At 42.5% G+C, this 15,875-nt stretch overlaps 1 protein-coding gene across 3 annotated transcripts in view; it reads left to right on the forward strand.

Moving 5' to 3' along the window:
* The first annotated feature begins 6,531 nt into the window (after positions 1-6,531).
* PLA2G7 (phospholipase A2 group VII) overlaps positions 6,532-15,875 on the forward strand; it is a 37,864-nt gene continuing 28,520 nt past the window's right edge. The window contains exon 1 of one of the 3 annotated variants that reach the window (XM_036413200.2): positions 6,532-6,739. The gene's annotated coding sequence lies outside the window, so the exon portion shown is untranslated. Of the gene's footprint in view, positions 6,750-15,875 lie in introns of all 3 variants that reach the window. The other 2 variants (XM_045572904.1, XM_045572905.1) reach the window with 2 other exon arrangements.

Raw genomic sequence — 15,875 nt, forward strand, 5'->3', positions numbered from 1 at the left:
GGAGTCCAAACCAAATTAAAATTTAGGGAGCCTTTTAATAACTGGCCCTCTGACTGCTCTTTCTCCATGCAGCCCTGAGAGCAGCCCCAACCCTTTGTGTCTGACCATATTTAAACCCATTCACTACCTCTTGTTTTTGCAGAGCAAACAATTTAAAACAATTTAAACAAAGTAGTTTTTCTTAGGTAAAGTCAGCATGTCATTTATAGGGTCCTGGCGCCTGGTGAAGTAAGTGACTGCATCCCGTTATCAGGAAAGTTGACAGTGATCTATCTTGTAAGGCTCTTTTGTTAGTTGCATCTGGGATTTATTGCCAAGTGGACTAAGAGAAAGCATGCTCAAAAATTCCCACTCTCTAACCATGCAGTTCGCTAGAGATACAGGCACCGTCTTAAAGGCCAACACACAGAATTTCATTCGCAGCCACTCACCCTGGACTCCTGCTGAAGGAAGTGGACAAACTGAAGTCAACATGGGAGTGGGGCTGGGGTTTGTGCTCTGAGCAGAGAGCTGAAGGGAGCAGGACCCTGTGCTGAGTCATTCTCCCAAGCTGGGGACGCTATCTTTTTTGGGTGGAGCATTCTCCTCCCTGTAGCATCAGCCCAGGGAGAAAGCAACAACCCCACCCTCTTATCTCCCTCTTGTCCCATCTTGTGGTGCTGACATCTTACCGTGAAGTATAGCTAGAGGCTTTTCAGTAACTGAGCCCCTAACAGGTAGCCTGCAGGTGGAGGCAGGTAGAGCTAGATCTTGGGGTGCCTTAGGACATCTACTGACCTGCCCTTAGGCTCTGTGCTGATAAAAGCCAGCCAGCTTGATCCTTTATGTGCACACCGAGGCCCAGCAGAGGGAGCCATAAGCTGTGGATCACTTGTAGCTCCAAAAAGTTTGCCAAGGACCAGTCATAGGCCAATCTTCTATTGGTCTGTACCAGAAACCCTCTTAAGAGGCCCAGAACCAACATACCTAGTGGCCAGTTTCAGACAACAACTGAACATGATCCAATAAGCTTCACAAGCAGCACCAAAGTCTGCTGAAGAGAATTCTGCTTCCTATGGTCAGCACCTGCACAGCAGCTCATATATCTTAGTTGGGGTTGAGTCTCACAGTCAGCCAGTATGAGGATCGTCAATTCCACATAAGAGCAGCCAATACCAGCCAAGACAATTACAACAGCAAGGCCCATACAAGGGAAACTCCTGGAGCACCCAGCTCAGGTGATCAAAGAGACCACACCACTGGACTCCACATGACACTTCCTACATAAGGCCAACCCACAAAGACCAGGAGTCATAGCAAATCTGTCATACAAAGAGGCAATTAAAATGAGGAGACAAAGAAACAGGCCCAAAATGACAGAATAGGAGAAATCTTCAGAAAAAGAGCTAAATGAGCCGTTAGGCATGGCTCAGTGGTTGAGCATCAACCTAACCTTGAGAAAGTAGAACAAAGTTGAAGGAATTGCACTACCAGATATCAAACTATGCTACAAGGCCATAGTAATCAAAATAGCATGGTATGGCAAAAAACAACACATAGAGACATATAGATCAATGAAACAGAATAGAGAGCCCAGAAATAAAAACCCTTTGTCAATTAATATTTGACAAAGGAGGCAAGAACATACAATGAGGTAAAGATAGTCTATTCAATAAATGGTGTTGGGGAATATTGGACAGATTCATGCAAGAGAGAGAGAGAGAGAGAGAGAGAGAGAGAGAGAGAGAGAGAGAGAGAATGGACCACCTTCAAACCCCATAAAAAATAAACTCAAAATGGATAAAACACTTAAATATTGGACTCAACACCATAAAAATCTTATAAGAAAACATAGGCATTAAAATCTCAGACATTTCTTATAGCAACATTTTTTCTGATATATCTCCTTGGGCAAGGGAAAAAAAATAAACAAATGGTATCCACAAATTACCTGAAAGATGGGGGAAAAATTTGATGCAAGAAAGACTTTTTTTTTGTGCCATTGAAGCAACATTTTACTGATGACTTTTTGGTTTTTCATTTGTCTTTCGTTCATTTGATGTGGCACCCACTTTCCTTCCTTTAGAATCTTTCCATTTCTTGTAAATGATTGGAAATTGTTTGCTGAGTAACATTTAAACTTTTTGCAAGTTGTTTTTGAGTTTGACAGGCATCTTCATCCTAATAATGCTTGTAATTGTTGGTCTTCAAACTTTTTCAGTTGACCTGGACATTCTTTGTCTTTCATATCAAAATCATCACCTTTCAAGCATTTAAACCAGTGTTCACAAGTATCTTGAGATGGAGCATGTTCACCATAAGCTTCCCAAAGTATATGATAACTTTCAGCAGCACTTTTCTTCAAAATAAAGTAATGAATAAAACTTCCAGCAAATGCTCTTTTTTTGGCACGAACTTCGACATCTTAAAGTGTAGAAATATCTGTTATGTTAATACCCTCAGAAAAATTGACATATGAAGTTTTGAAGCTTACTGTCAATACAACAAAAATAGCATACTTATCAAATTGCATATATATCAACAAATGTGTAACTCATCTATTGAAAAAAATCTTATTAACTGATACACCTGATATTTACAATAGCCAAGATTTGGAAGCAGCCCAAGTGCCCATCAGCAGATGAGTGGATAAAAAAGCTGTGGTAGATTTATACAGTGGAATACTATTCATAAGAAAGAAATCTTATGCTTTGTAACAGCATGCATAGACCTGGAGAGCATTATGCTAAGTGAAGTAAGCCAGTCAGAGAAAGACAAATGCCATATGATTTCACTCAACTATGGAATCTAATGAACAAAATGAACAATCAAAATAGAAACAGACTCATAGATCAAGATCAGGCTGACAGTTGGTGGTGGGGTGTGGTGAAGCTTGTGGAGGATTTGAACACAAAAGAAAAATTGAACACAAAAGAAAAACAAGAGAGCCAAGACCGGTTTGGCTCAATGGATAGAGCGTCGGCTTGGGGACTGAAAGGTCCCGGGTTCGATTCTGGTCAAGGGCATGTACCTTGGTTGCGGGCATATCCCCAGTAGGGGGTGTGCAAGAGGCAGCTGATCGATGACTCTCTCTCTCATCGATGTTTCTAACTCTCTATCTCTCTCCCTTCCTCTCTGTACAAAATCAATAAAATATGTTTAAAAAAAATAAATTTAAAAAAAAAAGAAAAAAAAAAGAAAAACAAGAGAAAGAACTCATGGACATGGACAACAGTGTGGTGATTGCTGGGGATGGGGGATTTAGAGGAAGGTATAGGGAGGATAAATGGTGATGAGAAGAGATGATTTCAGGTAGTGAACACACAATACCATGTACAGATGGTGTGCTGTAGAATTCTGTACCTGAAATCTGTGTAATTTTGTTAACTAGTGTCACCTTAATTTTTATTTTTAATAAAAAAATAAACATTTAAAAGAATCTATTTTAGGTTTCATCACACTTGAATAGTTGAATAGTATTCCACTGTATAAATCTACCACATTTCCCACATTTCCCCCCTTATAGTTTCTAGTTTTAACTTAATTTTTAAAATTTTAAAATTAGGTAATTTAAACTTGTATTTATTTATTTATTTATTTATTTATTTGCTAGAGGCCTGGTGCATGAAATTTGTGCATGGGGTCAGGGTGTCCCTCAGGTCAGCCAATCTTGGAGTTTTGCAGGCTGGCCACGCCCCCCAGGGACCCGAGCAGAAGCCCTGGTGTCTGGGATTTATTTATCTTCTACAATTGAAACTTTGTAGACTATAGCAGAGCCAAGCCTTCTGCTCATTCCAATGCAGCAGCCATTTCTGTTAGGATTTATTTATCTTCTATAATTGAAACTTTGTAGCCTTAAGCAGAGGCCTGGCCTGGCCGGGGTGTGCAGAAAGCTTGGCTTCCTCCATCTCTGAGGAAACCCAAGCCTCCCTCCTGCTCTCTCTGTGGCCACAGCAATCTTGGTTGGGTTATTTTGCATACTCGCTCTGAGTGGCTGGTGGGCGTGGCTTGTTGGTGTAGTGGAGTGGTGGTTAATTTGCATATTACTCTTTTATTAGATAGGATTTTTGTATTCTGTCACATTTAATAGTCTCCAGGTTCCCAATCATACCTACAGATTTATCAAATCCCATTTTCCCCTCCAGTTTAACCACTTCATCAGGATGGGTTCTCTCCAGGCCTAGGCACAGCTGTCATTCTGGATTGGAGCCATTTGATCTTGTGCATCGAGGGTAAGGGCAGCCCTGGCTCCCACTGTTTCCAAGGACAATCAGTAACTTCCTCTCTGAACTCCCACAATTATCTGCATTTACTTACATGGAGGAACACTGTGTTGTTATTTTATTATCCTTCAGGGCACAGGCTGTATCTTATTCATCTTTTAAATGGCATCTGACATTCAATTGGCCTTTAATAAAACTATTTGGAAACACTATTGAGCACATGATTTAGTCCAATATCTTGATTGAACGGGTGAGCCATCATTTTTGCTCATATTAAAGGGTAGGTAAGCGCTGCTCAGTTGGTGGGAAATGGGAGTGGGAATTAAAACACAAGAAATAGCTCAACAAAGAATCAACTTATAAACACAAGTACATTATTTCTTTTCTTCACTGAACATCACTGAAACAAAACCCACATCAGACCTACCTCATAATCAGTAGGTCTGTGTCAACTTGTTTGTTTTTTTTTTTGGCTGTGGGGCCCATTCTATATTCATTTCTCTGGACCAGCACAGCCAAATAAAACACAGAATGCCTAATTAAACTTGAATTTCAGAAAAACAACACATAATTTTTAGTACAAGTATGTTCCACATACTGCATGAAACATACTTATACTAAAATCTTTTGGTTGTTTATCTAAAATTCAAATTTAACCAGCTGCCCTGCGTTTAATTTGCTTAATCTGGCAACCCTACACTGGGTATTTTCTCCAGACAGGAATTTGCTAAATGCCAACCACTCTGATAGCCTCAGGGAATATGATCTGATGATGATGGAAGAGGCATGGCACTGGCATTGAGGGAGGTAAATAAAATACTTCATACTTGCCTTCAAGGCCTGCTTTCAAATCCCACCATCTTTTTCAGTGTGATGCAGTCTCATGCTGCATCTCAACGTAAGGCCAAAGGGAGGAGGGTCTTAGAGATCTCGTGGGTACCCTTTCAGGTTAACAATCTGGGGGCAGATGGTTACACAGGAGATTCTCTCGGGCTGTACAGAATGTCATTAGGCTAATGTAGTTTTATTTAATTTTTCATGCATTAGGTTCCTATGTCACTGGTTCTTTAAAGGTATTACTGTTAGATTAAGTGTTGAATGTTGCCCATGAGCCACAATCTCCCTAAGTATTTCACCTGCATTTGTGTTTTATTCCCACAAGGTGACTCTGACTGATGGACTTTGATTATCGCCCTGATAATGAGGAAGAAACTGAGAAGCAGAGAAAGAGTTTGCCCAAGGTCAAAGCACTCATAGGTGGGAAAGGAGCTAAAATCCATGAGTCCTCAGAATAAAAATAAAGTTCATTTACAGTTCCACCACCCACCCAAAAATCACTCTTTACGAAATGCAAACTTTAATAACACCAGACAACAATTTCAAACTATTGTATGTTCCCCGAGTCTCCAACGGAAAGGTTTAATAAATACGCTTTTATTAGCAAATGGGTTGAGGAAAAAGCATTGGGAAATGAGTAAGGGGATTTCAGTTTAAACTACAAACAACTGGCTGAAACCGGTTTGGCTCAGTGGTGGAGCGTAGGTCTGCGGACTGAAAGGTCCCAGGTTCGATTTCGGTCAAGAGCATGTACCTTGGTTGTGGGCACATCCCCGGTAGGGGGTGTGCAAGAGGCAGCTGGTCGATGTTTCTCCCTCATAGATGTTTCTAGCTCTCTATCTTTCTCCCTTCCGCTCTGTAAAAGATCAATTATATATATATATATATATATATATATATATATATATATATATATATATATATATATATATATATAATTTTTATTTATTTATTTATTTTTAAACTACAAACAACTGGGATAAACAGAGCTATGAGATGCCCCCTCTTAACACCATTTCCCCCTAAGCCACAAGCGCTCTTTCTGATCGCCTGGCATTGTACTCCCCCGGAGAAATGAAACCACCCCCATGGCAGGCTTTCCAATCCGCCGCATACTCTACCCAGTTTCTGATTTGGTGTCCACCCTGCAATGTACCGAAATGCGGAATGCGCAGGGCATACCAGATGACAGATGCAAGCGGAGGGAATCTAGCGAGACTAGCAAGGTTGGATGGATGTGAGGCGAACCGAACAGGCAAACAGATCTGATCTGAATCAGAACGAAGTCTGAGAACAGAAGCTGGGGAGAGAGGGCACAGCCACCGATCCCAAGCGCTGTCTGGGTCCACCCCCCGGAGCCTTACATTAATCCGCGGGTCCAGGTCCCGGAGTCCCGGGGTCCCGGGCCCTGGGGGAGGGTGTCCGGTGCTCCTGAGCACCCTCGCATCCCAAACCGCCTCTGCTCGTGGGAGGCTGGTGGCCACACGCTCCTCCCCGGCCCCTCCTCCTGCGGCTGGGGGAGGAGAAGCTGGGGCGATAAAACAGCCCGGGACAGAACTGGGGCCGAAAGCCCGTGGGCTGCCCGCTCCTCCGCCGCCGCCGCCGCCCCGCAGCCGCGGTGACAGCTGCCGGCAGAGGCCCGCAGCCGCGAAAGACAGCGGAACGCGCCCAGGGTCCCGGGTTCGTGGTAGCAACTCGCCACAGCGTTGGGTAAAGCGGGATCCCTGGGGAGAACCGGGAGCCCGGGGAGAGGTGCGGGGCCCGCGGGGCTCGGGCTGGATGGGCGCCGAGGAGCTTTGGGGCGGGGAAGGGGGGGTGGGTAGCTGGATCGGAGCCCGCCTCCGGGAGTGCTGGGCTCTCTGTCCCGCCGCCCTGGCCCTCGGGGACCGCGCTGGGATGTTTGCGGTTGGCCGGACGGAATTCGAACCAAGTCCCCCGCACCTTTTCCCCAGGATGAAACCCGAAGAATTCGGGGCCGATAGGGAGAATTAGCCCCACGGAACTGGTAGCCTGAGGATCAATAGGTCTCTCCCGGGGACAAAACAACACAAACAAAGCCCTCCCTTTGGGAGTATCGCTTCTGCACCAACCCAGTTCTGAGAAGCTGTTTGGGACCAGAATGACAAAAGCAAAGCCGCGCAGCCCCTGCTGGGCTCCTTCACGCCTCACGTCCCAGAGCGCCCCCCTGCGGGCCCCGTGAGATCGGGGATGCTCTGCTCTACCCTGGGCCTGAAGGGATTCCTTTTTAAAAGTCAAAACCAAACCTGGAATCGGGGAATATGCTCTTCCCCATCATTCCCTGGAGCTTCTATTAGAAGATTCTTTCTCCAGAAACGAAAAGATCGGGCTTTCCAGCAGACCTGTGGTTCTTGGGTTGCTGCAGAGGTGATGCGGGGGAGGAGGGAGAGGTGTGGGGGCTCAGGAGGGGAGCTTGCCCCCTTTGAAAAACACCCAAGTTCAGGTTTAGAAGGGACTTGTATTAACAAATCTTGCACAAATTGCCTTTGACCCACATGAGACTGCTGAGCTGGGACACTGGTATGTGAATAAGAGCAGGAGAATGTGTCTAAAGGTTTTGACAATCCCAAAAGACTCTGGACCAAATCTCAGGCTAACACGGAGCTCGGGAATCTGGGCATTAAGTATTGGCTTGATCCCTAAGAAGGAGATGGCCTTCTAGTGAGCTGCCAGGACGTGGACAGATGTCCTCACAGAGGGAATCCTGGGGCCCGGGTGAGAGAGCCCACCCACATGCATTTTCCAGCCTGTGGACTTCCACTCACTGCCTCAGGGCACGGAGGGTTCTCTCTCTTCCCCTGACAGCTATGCAGGAGTGGCTGCTGGGGACAGCATGATGATGCTCTTCACTGAAATGGGCCTTTCCTCCTTAGGCTGACAGCAGTCTGCCACCACAGACAACCACCACAGACTAGCACCAGGGCTGCCAGTGTCTGTGAGGGAGGAGCAGATTAGGGAGCGATGTGAATCTGGCTCAGCCATTCATTTGTCTATGGAGAATCCCTTCTGAGGTATGGAAGGGCTTGCCTAGCACCCCAACTGTTCCCCCCACCCCCCAAAACAAAGCAGAAGCCTGGGCAGCTGGTTCCTCATTTCCTCTCCACTTTATGTCTATGCCCTCACACGGTTAGGTTTAGGGATGATACAAAGTTCCATCTTCTTTGAGGCTCTCATCACAAGAGCATTAAGGAAAGTGCTGATTAGGTATCTGAGCAACTGGACTGGGACCCCCAGAAAGCCAGCTGGAGTTTAGGCATCTATATTCCTTTCCCTGACTCCACAGAAAATGACTATTTCCTGGAAAGGAAGCTGATCATTCGGTTTTTTGTACCTTGGATCATCTTAAGCCTGATTTTTTTTTATTTTTTAAGATTCTTCATTGATTTTTAGAAAGAGAGGAAGGGAGAGAGAGGAAAAGAAAACATTGATATGAGAGGGTAACATTGATGGGGCTGCCTCCCACATGCCCTCCCCACCTGCCACTCTGGGGATCCAGCCAGAAACCTCGGCATGTGCCCTGACCTGGAATGGAACTTGCAGCCCTTCAGTGCACGGGATGACGCCCAAACAACCGAGCCACACTGGCCAGGGCAAGCCTGATTTTTTTTTCTTTAACACCCATGAGAATTGTCACACTGACCTCTTGAGGCTCTGAGAAAATCCCATAAAATTGAAGCACTGAAGATAAAGTATTGAGTGATGGGACGTCGAAGGGGGATCATTGAGCTCAAAAGCCATATTGTTCTGGAATTCCGTGGAAGCTTTGTGGTTTCAACAGATGGACAGTGGATTCTGACTGTTTTTCTCTGTTATGTACCCTCACTGTCACTTGGACCATTTTGCAGATATAGCACACTAATAGAAACAGTCTAATATATACATATAATATGCTTATAGTTTCTCTTAGAAAATAAACTTAACAGTAGGGGAGAAAGAAAAGCGTACTTACTAATATAAGAATAGATGCTGATTGAATTAAGTGGGCTAGTTGATTCCTAGTGAAAGCTTTGTTCACTGCCTCACTGACTTCAAGAAATATTTATTGAGCACCATGTGCCAAGCACTGACTATAGAGCAGTGCGATTGAGGCAGGTAGGGCTCTGTTCGCATGGCGTGCACATTCTAGAATCGAGAGATGAGCAGGTCAAGTCTGATTGTACTGCAAGCTTTGAAAAAAAAGAAACAGTGCTGTGGTAGATATCATGGTGTGTGTGTGTGTGTGTGTGTGTGTGTGTGTGTGTGAGAGAGAGAGAGAGAGAGAGAGAGAGAGAGAGAGAGAGAGAGATAGAGAAAGAAAGATGGGAGGGGCTGAGCTTCTTGGATTGGGTGTTGAGGAGAGGCTTTTCTGAGAGATGAGTCCCCAGAAGACGGGCAGACAGTTTCTGTGGATGGAACCACAAGTGCACAGTCCTGGGGACAAGTCTGATGTGTTCCAGGCGCAGTTGGAAGGAAGGCAGTGTGACTAGAGTGAGGAGGGAGAAGGAGAACCAGAAGGAAGGAGTGAGGGTGAGGGGCAGGGCCAGTCCTGCAGAGCCTCCTAGCCTGAGGTAACCCCTCTGGGCCTTACAAGCAGTAAGAAGCCAGAAGCAGAGGTGTGACAAGGTAGGTAACGCTGGGTGCTATGTGAAGGATGGTTAATAGGGAGAAAGGAGGCCAGCTCCAGGTTTTTATTATTAGCAATCTAGTGGAGGATGGAAGCAGAAGCTATTTTTAGAGGTAGAGTGAGAAGATAATGTTTCTCAAATTTCCCATCTACACAATGGGGGTGACATGGCTATATTTTGTAAAAACAAATGCTCTTAAGGGTAATGTAAGAGTTTATGCTATCATTATTTGTTAATATTGTGTTACTTTGAATTCCATGTGCATAATTTTCAAAATTTTTATACTAAATTTGGTTTTTAAGTTTCTTACTCCTTCCAGTAATGTAACTTATTATACACAAAAAATGTTTTGTTTTGTTCTGAGTGTTGGGAACCCTCATCTAAGAGCCACCTACAACACACACCACCATAGCCCTGGCTTGTGTGGCTCAGGAGGTTGGGCATGGACCTGTGTACCCAAAGGTTGATCTTTGGATCCTGAGGTTGAGGGCTTGATCCCCAGGTGGGGTGGTGCAGGAGGCAGCTGATGGATATTATGCTCTCAACATTGATGTTTCTCTCTTCTTCCTTCCTCTCTCTCTAAAAATCAATAGAAAAACCACAACAACACCATCATAGAATGCTGTAATATTAATGTTAATCTGGTAGCTAACCCACTTCTGGAAGTTGAAAATGATTGGGCAAAATTCAAAATAGAGCATTTCAAGCAGGGAATTGGGAGGGGGAAAAAATACAGAGAAGAGTTAGCAGCTTTGCCTTTGTCCCGAATACTGCAGTGCACCGATATCTGTTGGGCAAAGGTCTTTTCATAATTGAAAATCTATTCGTGCCAGCGGGATTTCTGGAGAGGGCTGTAAACCAGACTTGAATAGTATTGTTTCCCTTAGCAGGCATTCCCTCTGGAAGGAAGCTTGAACATTCCCTAGTTGATCACTGACTAAGAGGCCCAGGGACGAATTTCAATGTTGTTTACCAGCTAGGGTAGGGAAGACATCAGCAACAGGACACCTACTGCCACAATGAAGCAACCCTGTTTCTCTTTCCGGCCTCATTTTGACATGTAATTTACTAGAATGAGATGTTTCTGTTTACAAGAAAATGGAAGCCTTTCCTCAATTGCATGGTGTGCAGGGGAAGATTCAGCTTTTAGGGACTTAAAATTATTTCTCTCGTTATCTTCACACGCCAGCACCCGTTCATTATTTACTGGTCAGTGGTTCTGAATTTCAGTTCTAAGTAGCCAGTCTGGTGATTCAAATTGCAGACAAACACGTGACAGCAATTCTGGGATCTGTAAGAGTTCTTCCTGTGGTAATTACCACCCTAATCTCTTAGGGGTGAGGGTGGAGGGGGCATTTTTTTTTTAAAGAAAATATATTTTATTGATTTATTTTTACAGAGAGGAAGAGAGAGGGATAGAGAGTTAGAAACATCGATGAGAGAGAATCAGCAATCGGCTGCCTCTTGCACACACCCCTCCAGGGATGTGCCCACAACCAAGGTACATGCCCTTGACTGGAATCGAACCTGGGACCGTTCGCAGGCCGACGCTCTATCCACTGAGCTAAACTGGTTTTGGCGGGTTGGGGCATTTTTAAGGAAGAGGTTCGTGTTCTACTTGGAGGCCACTCATCTGTTCTATTTGAGTTATATGTTTGGAAATGACGTGCTGAAGTAGCTGCTATCCTTTATAAGTCAGTACATTGTACATATGAATATAGTCTTCCAGCTTTTCTTTTTTTATTAATTTCTTTATTGATTAAGATATCACATATTTGTCCTCAACCCCCCATTCCAATCTCCCTCCCCCGCACTCATGCCCCTACCCCCCTGTTGTCCCTGACCACTGGTTAGGCTCATATGTGTGCACATAAGTCCTTTGGTTGATCTCTCCCTTTTATCCCCACCCTCCCTTTGAGGTCCAACAGTCTGACCCATGGCTCCTTATCTCTGGGTCTGTTCTTGTTCATCAGTCTATGTTGTTCACCATTTCCCCTAGATGAGTGAGATCATGTCCTACTGGAAATATAAGAATAAAAAAATGAGACAAGCAATAATCATTATGCTGAAAGGAATATGAATCAGTCTGTAGTGAGCCTTCCAGCTTTTCTTGAAAAATAAACTAGGAGACCTGGTAACATGGAGCTCTCATTCCTACTGAAGAGTGTTGTGACCCCCCTTTTCGATGGTCCCATTTGCCACAGTCCCCACCTCTGATTTTTCTGTTACACGGATCCTATTTAACTCATCTACGTTGCCTGCCTGGGCTTCATAGTCTTCTGATCTTAACCCTCAGGTTCATGGTTCTCTAGTCTATCAGTTCCACTTTCACCCTCATTCAATACAGGAATCCCTTCTCAGGATCTTTGCTGGGAGTCCCCAGACCTGTGCTTAAGCTGCTCCTCTAATAAAGAGAATACGGTAATTGTTGCAAAGGCTCCTTCTGACTAAATTCTGCAATCTGGATCCCAGTGGAACATTAAGTTTGCTGTTTCACAAGCAAAAACTTGTCCATAAATTTGCAGCTGTCGTGTAATCTCTGGGTTTCCATGAAGTAAACATCCCTGGTTCCTTCAACATGTCCTCATGTGACTTGCTGCCTTGTGCCCTCAACAGTCTAGTTATTGTTGAGTTATTGTTCCCTTGACTCAGTTTTTTATTTTTGTTTTTATTACTAAAGTCCCTAAAGCCCCAACACTTCCATAAGAAATGCTTTAACTGGCATGGGATGTCCCAGTAGGCTTCCAGCATAGCATCAAACTGCTCAGTGATCTTAGAAAACACTTATCATCTGCGGCTTTTAAGCTGGATTGGGCACCAGACATCTGGACATTTGCATACTGGATGCAGACGAGTCCCCATTTAAAAAATGTAAGTAGAATCAGTCCATTTTATTTGAGTTGCAGCGTGAGGTACTTGTACTTGTAAACGGCCGTTTTATTACCACAATGGGGAACTGCTGATTTTGCTTTCTTGACCTTTATGGCGTTTCTTAGGTTGTGAAATGATTTCACAAGTGTTGTGTCACTTCCCACGATAAGCGGCATTAGACACTTTTGCAGAAGGCAGTTAGATGTTCTACATGTGAGATAACGTCCAGATTAAGTTTTATTCCATAGCTCGTGTGGTAGAGAAAGATAATATTAAGAATAAGTTTTTTCTCTTTCCTACTTTCAATATGAACAAGCATGAAGTAAGGGAGTTTTTGGCAATGCTTTGAAAAGGAATCACATTTCTTAGATAGAGTTGGAACCTCAGAGTCCAGCCACGCCCATGCACCCATCACTTTTTCAGCACCTGGCCGGGGGCCAGTTAGCAGTGTTTGAATTCTTCTCTTGACAGAGAACTCTCTGCACTGTGAGGTATACATCGCAAATGGCCTAATAGAAAGTTCTTCCTTGTATTGATTAGGCATCTGCCTCCCTGTAGCCTGTTTCAGAATGAAATAAATATTTTTGTTTCACTGGCATCCCTTAGGCCAGGGTTCCTCAGTCTCAACATTATGGACACTTACAGTGGGAAGTGTCCTTGCATTGTAATATGGTTATCAGTATCTCTTGCCAGTCCCCATCACATAGATGCCAGTAGCACCCACTCCCAGTTGTGACAATCAAAAATGTCTCCAGCCTTTGCCAAATACCTTTGGAAAGCAAAAGTGCTCCAGTTGAGCATCACTGCTATAGAATGATGTTCTAACTGCCATGGGCCTGTTTCAGAGTTTTCTCGCATCTGATCACTCGTGACTTCCTGTTCTGCCTCTCTCTCCCACTTTTAATGTGATTATATTGGGCCTTGGATAGTCAGGATAATTTCTCTAAATCAACTAATTTAGCAACCCTAATTCCATCCGTGACCTTAATTTTCCTTTGCCAGGTAACATAACATATTCACAGGTACTGGAGTTTAGGGTGTGGACTCTTTTTTTTGGGGGGGGGGGGGGCGGAAATAGTCTCAGTATTCTGCCTGTCATATCTTCCCATTCCAAAAGTTAATCAGAAAGAATTTGACAGAGATCACTGATACTTGTGAAAGAGCATTTTCTTTCTCTTCACCGGTAACAGAAGACTAAAGGCCCATACCCGAATCTGTTGCCAGAAGTGGATTTTGCATGAACTTATTCATTAGCTCTTGACAGGCATTCTGGTCTTGAGAATGGACATTTTACATACTGTTTTGGTTTATCTTTTATTTCAAAAGGGACGTGATGTCTGATGAGAATTTAATAGTGACAGACAAATGGGGAAAACAGGATTTGCAGAGATTATGGTAGTGCATATGGAGATCTCAGCTGAGAATTGAAGAGCATATAGGAAACCGTGGTTTCAGTGGTAGATACAAAGTTCACAGAAGAAAGACAGAAATATATCTACTTCTAAATTGGTTGAAATAGGACATGTTCTCTGACCTCACATTTAAAGGTCTTCTTGATCTTCCAGGATGGTATTTTATCTAGTGGTTAAGGAGTCAAAATTAAAGAAAATTATTTTCCACTTTTAGTATTTAAATAATTTTTTATTTAAAAAAAATAGATATTCTCATTGATTTAACATTGTGGAAAAGAGAAAAGTAGAGAGGAGTATAAAAATTACCTTTAGTTTCTAACTATACAAAACTCTCTTAAATAAGAGAGTTTTATAGAATTTTACTCTATAAAATGTATTTATAAAACTTTTATTTGTTTTGTTTCTTCTTATTTCTTTTTGTCTCTTTCTCTTCAGTTTTCTTTTATGTGTCTGGGATCATGGATAATTCTCTTAAATCTTTACACAGCATCTTAGTAAATATTAAGCATAAACACTTTTCATAGTCATACAAACCCTCCTTAAATATCCTCTTAAAATTATTTCTTATTAATAAAGCAGTACATTATACTGTGAAATATGCAAAATATAATGAAAAAACACCCATAATTCCATCACTTTTATTATATTAATAGTCTTTTTAGTGTGAATTTTTGCATGGTAATTTTGTATCTTTTTCAAAATAAAATTGCATTGTAAACAGTTTCCTAAGTCATAAAGAATTGTTTTGTAACTATCACATTAATAACAATAAAATCCCATTGATGATATTCTCTTATTTTTTAACACCTGAACGGTTTTCATGTGTGTATGTATGTGTGTTGGCTCTTATAAATAGAGGTGGGATAAACGCCATAGTGCATTACATCTTTAGGGTTTTACTCCCATGTGTATAAGATGTTTTTGTGTGCTGATCTCAGAAACGTTATGTAAAGGTTAAAGGATATGAGCAATCAAAGTATTCCCAAATTGCCTTCCAGAAGAATCAGTGAATCCATTTATACTTCCACCAGAATTGTTGAATTTGCATTGGTAAAGAACAGGTTAACCACTTTGTGAAGTATATGATTGTCTAACCACTATTCTGTACACCTGAAACTAATACAAAATAATATCAAATATGAACTCTAATTTAAAAAAAATCTTTTTTAAAAAATGGGTAAGTTCTGTGTTCTGGATTTGGGGTTCCCAGTTATTGCTCTGTGTGATCAGTAGAACATTTTGTATTGGCCAGTGGTGGGGATAATGGGTTTTCATAGGTTATGATAATGAAAGCTGTGTATTAAGAGTTTTAGTATTGTCACTTGGGAATCATCAGTTCTAAATGCCCAAAATAAATATTAGACTTTTCAGGGTCCTGGTTCTCAAATATGAATGCATTTTTAGCTAGCTCATTTTCTGTGGAAAGATTGCTTTGAGAGTTAAGACTTTTTATGAATTATTCCTCTGTGTTCAGAGTCAGAACCCTTTGTGGTCATTCTCTCAGTCTCAATGACCATCTGAAGATGAAAGACTCCAGTGTCCAGGAATGATGGGGACTTGTGGCCACACATAGTAGTTCTTTGTTCATAAGAGCAATAAGCACTGTTTTCATTTTAGTAACAGGGGCAATGTTTGCTCATGTTCCCCCAAAAGTGTTACTTATAATAAGAAAACAGCATATGTAAGAAAGAAAGCTAGAGAAGTGCTATGACTATTACAGTATACTCATCTTCTAGATGTAATTCAAGATAATGACAACACTAGACCAACATAAAATTCATGCATATATGGATTAGACTAATTCATTTGTAGATTTTATGATTGAAACCAGAGGAATGTATTATTAAGGGCCTCCTAGGCACATCATAGAACTGTGAGAAATCTAAAAAGATGAAGGATATTAGACATTTCTCAGGAGCAGTTTCAATCTA

The sequence above is a fragment of the Pipistrellus kuhlii genome, unplaced genomic scaffold, assembly GCF_014108245.1.
Source record: "Pipistrellus kuhlii isolate mPipKuh1 unplaced genomic scaffold, mPipKuh1.p scaffold_m20_p_5, whole genome shotgun sequence".
Classification (NCBI taxonomy): Eukaryota; Metazoa; Chordata; class Mammalia; order Chiroptera; family Vespertilionidae; genus Pipistrellus; species Pipistrellus kuhlii.